Genomic DNA, 5,291 nt, shown 5'->3' on the forward strand with positions numbered 1-5,291 from the left:
TCATCCGACATACACACACATTGATACACGTAAACAAGACATAATAGTTCTTCCTGAGCCTATGCACAGCTCGTTTCTGTCCCCAAGGTTTCCCCATAGCTACGTCCCTATCTGTGCCAGCTTGGGCTCAGATAAACCTGCGGACCCCGCCATACCTTGGCACCCTGGCTAGCCAAAACCCAGCACTTAGCTGTCTATCCCGGCAACACCTGCCGTCCCAGCGAACCCTGCCCTCCAAAATTAGCTTAAAGCGAGCTCACCATTCCTATCTACTTCAATCCAGCCCCATGTTGGGGGCCATCTGTTACTGTCCTGCAGTAACGTTAAACAGTGGGTAACCTGGAAAAATGGAGTTAGAAAGAAGAGCAGCTGCTGGAGAGAGTTAGGGATAGGATAGAGTGGCCACAAACATACCTACCCACGTGGAAGGTTAAAAATTAGACAGGAGACTTTACTGCTCAGCCATCTTGGTTCTTTAATCAAGACTCCTTAGTTCTCCCAACAGGTATATTACCTTGGGCAAAAAACACTCCCACAAAATACGTCAGTGTAACAGTCCAATCAGTGACTTCCTTGTTACTCTGTGGGAGTGGAGCTTTTGAATGTAACTGGAACCAGGTTTCGCTCAACAGGTGGGCAGCCGCAGCCCTGGGGCCCATGGCATTGTTTCGCTTTCGATACTGTCTGGGCTGTGGGGAGGGAGTCCACACATCATGGTAAATAAATTTTCATGAATATGTAGTTTCCTGTATCCCTTTTGATTAATTTTTCTTTGAAACTTATTTTGCTACATATTAATATGGTTACTATACCTTGCTTCTTAGGTCTATTTTATTGGAATATCTTTTTATATCATTTTCTAAAACATTTTTTACCTCAGGGTTATGTTTACCCTTGATTTTGAGGTGTTTTTCTTTTTAAAGCAGAAGGACTTGTTCTGTTTTTATATACACTCTGTTTGCTGTGTCATTTACTGGGAACTGAGAGCATTGATATTGACAGGTATCAATGAAAAATGATCATATATTTTTTTATTTTTCTGATTATTTTTTGGTGGTGGTGATGTGTTTGTGTGTGTGTGTGTGTGTGTGTGTGTGTGCTATTTTTGGCTTTACTGATATGGAATTATTTATTTCATGTGTTTTCATGTCTATTGTTATCCTCCATTGGTTAGACTTTATGATGGAATGTGTTCCTTTTGCTATTTATTGTGATTGAAAGTTTTGCTGGATATAGTAGTGTGGCTGACATCTGTGGTTTCTTACACTCTCTGGGACATCTGTTCAAGCCATTATGGCTTTTACCATCTTCATTAAGATATTTGTTTGGTAGTTTACTCCCTAGAAACTCTGATGGTACTTGTTAGTTCATATTGTTGTTCACCCCCCCTAAAAAAAATCCTATTCCCCCTTTATCCCCCTGCTCACCAACCTACCCTCCCCTGCTTACTGGCCGTGGCATTCCCCTACACTGGGGCATAGAGCCTTCTCTGGACCAAGGGTCTCTCCTTCTATTGATGACCAACTAGGATATATTCTGCTACATATGCAGCTGGAGTCATGAGACTGACCATGTGTACTCTTTGGTTGGTGGTTTATTCCCTGGGAGCTCTGAGGGTACTGGTTATTTCATATTGTTATTCTTCCTAAGGGGATGCAAACTTCTTCAGCTCCTTGGGTCCTTTCTCTTGCTCCTTCATTGGGGATCCTGTGCTCAGTTCAATGGATGGCTGTGAGCCTCTACTTCTGTATTAGTTGGGCACTGGCAGAGCCTCTCAGGAGAGAAATATAACAAGCTCCTCTCAGTCAGCACTTGCTGGCATCCACAGTAGTGTCTGGGTTTGGTGATTGAATATAAGAAGTATTTCCAAGTGGAACAGCCTCTGGATTGTCCTTCCTTCAGTCTTTGTTCCATAGTTTGTCTCTTCAACTCTTTCCATGGGTATTTTGTTCCCCCTTCTAAGAAGGAACGAAGTATCCACAATTTGGTCTTCCTTCTTCTTAAGTTTCTTGTAGTTTGTGGATTCTATTTTGGGTATTCTGAGTTTATCAGAGAGTGTATACCATATGTGCTCTTTTGTGATTGGGTTACCTCACACAGGATGATATTCTCCAGATCCATCTATTTCCCCAAGAATATAATAAATTCATTGTTATTAATAGCTGAGTAGTACTCCCTTGTGTAGATGTACCACATTTTCTGTATCCATTCCTCTGTTGAGGGACATATGGGTTGTATCCAGTTTCTGGCTATTATAAATAAGGCTGCTATAAATATAGTGGAGCATGTGTCCTTATTACATGTTGGAGCATCTTCTGGATATATGCCTTCTAGCCTTTTACTCTGAGGTAGTGTCTGTCTTTGCTATTGAATTGTGCTTCTTGATTGTAGCAAAATCTTGAGTCCTGTTTACAAATTCAGTCTGTTAGCTTATGTCTTTGTTTTTATTAGATATTTTCTTTATTTACATTTCAAATATTATCCCCTTTCCTCCTTTCCCTTCCAAAAACCCCCCTCACCTGGCTCACCAGAGACTATAAAAGGCACATGATCCTGGGCAGATATCATACAGACCCTAAGAGATTGAAAATGACAATCCATGCTACTATACCCAGCAAACCACTCAATTAACATAGATGGAGAAACCAGGATATTTCATGGTAAAATCAAATTTACATAGTATCTTTCCACAACACCAACCCTACAAAGTATACTAGAAGGAAAACTCCACACAAGGAGGGAAACAACACCCTAGAAAAAGCAAGAAAGTAAACTGCTTTTTTAAAAACTTCTTTTATTAGATAATTTTCTTTATTTACATTTCAAATGTTATTTCCTTTCCTGGTTTCAATGCCCCCCCCAAAAAAAACCCTATTCCCTCCCCCTCCCCTGCTCACTAACCTACCCTCTCTTGCTTCCTGGCTCTGACATTCCCCTACACTAGGGCATAGAGCCTTCTCTGGACCAAGGACTTCTTCTATTGATGACCAACTAGGATATATTCTGCTACATAGTTGGTCATCAATAGAAGGAGATGCAGCTAGAGCCATGAGTCTGACCATATGTACTTTTTGGGTGGTGGTGTAGTCCCTGGGAGATCTGGGGGTACTGGTTATTTCATATTGTTTTTCTTCCTATGTGGCTGAAAACTTCTTCAGCTCCTTGTGTCCTTTTCCTTACTCCTTCATTGAGGACATTGTACTCAGTCTAATGGATGGCTGTGAGCCTCTACTTCTGTGTTAGTTGGGCACTGGCAGAGCCTCTCAGAAATACTTTAGTCACACAAACATAATTCTACCTCTAAATTCAAAAATAAATGGAAGCAGCAATCAATTTTCGTTAATATCTCTTAATGTCATTGGACTCAATTTCCCAATAAAAAGACAAGAACTAACAGACTAGATATGTAAATAGGACCCATCATTTTTCTGCATACAGGAAAATGATGCATGCACTTCAGCGACAAAGATAGAAACTACCTCAGAGTAAAAGGCTGGTAAAAAATTTCCAAGGAAATGGCCCCCCAAAATAAGCTGGTGTAGTCATTCTAATATCAAATGAAATTTACTTTCAATCAAAAGTTATCAAAAAAAGATAAAGAAGGAAGCTTCCTACCTTTCAAAGAAAAAAATCTATCAAGATGAACTCACAATTGTGACCATCTATGCTCTGAATGCAAGTTCACCCATATTCATAAGAAACTTTATGAAAGCTCAATTAACATATTGTACTTCCCAAAATAATTGTGGGAGACTTCAACACCTTCTCTCAGCAATGGACAGATCATGGAAACAGAAGTGAAATAGAGACACAGTAAAAATAATAGAAGTTATGAACCAAGTGAATTTAACAGTTGTCTATAGAACATTTCATCCTAAAACAAAAGAATATACACTTTTCTCAGAACAACTGACCACAAGCTTGGTCATAAAACAGGCCTCAGCAGATATCAGAAGACTGAAATAATACCTTGCTTCTTATCAGATCACCATGTACTAAGGCTGGTCTTCAATAACAAAATAACAACAACAACAACAACAACAACAACAACAAAAGCAAAAGCAAAAGCAAAAGCAAACAAAAATCAGAAAGCCCACATACACAAAGAAGCTGAATAATGCTCTACTCAATGATAACTTGGTCAAGAAAAAAATAAAGAAATTAAAGACTTTTTTCAATTTAATGAAAACAAGGACACAACATACCAAAACTTATGTGGCACAATGAAACCAGTGCTAAGAGAAAAACTCAAAGTTCTAAGTGCCTCCAAAACTAAACTGGAGAGAGCATACACAAGCAGCTTGACAGCACAGCTGAAAGCTCTAGAACAAAACAAATCAAATACACCCAAGAAGAGTAAACAGCAGGAAATTATCAAACTCAGGTCTGAAATCAACCATTTAGAAAGAAAAAAACTTTAAAAAGTATCAACAGAACCAGAACTGGTTCTCCCAGAAAATTAACAAGATACATGAACCTTTAGCCAGAGGGCACAGACTAACCAGAGGGCCCAGAGACAGTATCCAAATAAATAAGAAAAGGAGACAAAACAACAGAAACCAAGGAAATTAAAAAAAAAAATCTATATTTAGTTAAATATAGACTTGTACTACAACAAGTCTATATTTAACTAAATTGGAAAATCTGGATGAAAGGGACAATTTTCTAGACAGATACGAGGTGCCAAATTTAAATCAGGATCAGATAAATGATCTAAGCTGTCCCATAGCCCCTAAAGAAATAGAAGCATTCAGTAATAGTCTTCCAAGCAAAAAAAGCCCAGGAACAGATAGGTTTAATGCAGAATTCTATCAGATCTTCAAGGAAGACCTAATACCAATACTCTTCATATTATTTCACAAAATCAAAACAGAATGAACTCTATCCAATTCTTTCTATAAAAATACAATTACATTTATCCATAAACCATACCAAGACCCAACAAAGAAAAAGAACTTCAAACCAAATTCCCTTATGAATAGCAATGCAAAAATATTGAATAAAATTCTTGCAAACTGAATCAAAGAACTTATAAAAATGATCATTCACCATGATCGAGCAGTGTCATCCTAAGAATTTCATGAATTCATTGTTTTTAATTGTTGAATAGTACTCCATTGTGAAAATGTACCACATTTTCTGTATCCATTCCTCTGTTGAAGGACATCTGGATTCTTTCTAGCTTCTGCCTAGTATAAATAAGACTGCAATGAACAGAGTGGCGCATGTGTCCTTGTTATATGTTGGAGCATCTTCTAGGTATATGCCCAGGAGTAGTATAGATGGGTCCT

The sequence above is a fragment of the Mastomys coucha genome, unplaced genomic scaffold, assembly GCF_008632895.1.
Source record: "Mastomys coucha isolate ucsf_1 unplaced genomic scaffold, UCSF_Mcou_1 pScaffold23, whole genome shotgun sequence".
NCBI classification, from domain to species: domain Eukaryota; kingdom Metazoa; phylum Chordata; class Mammalia; order Rodentia; family Muridae; genus Mastomys; species Mastomys coucha.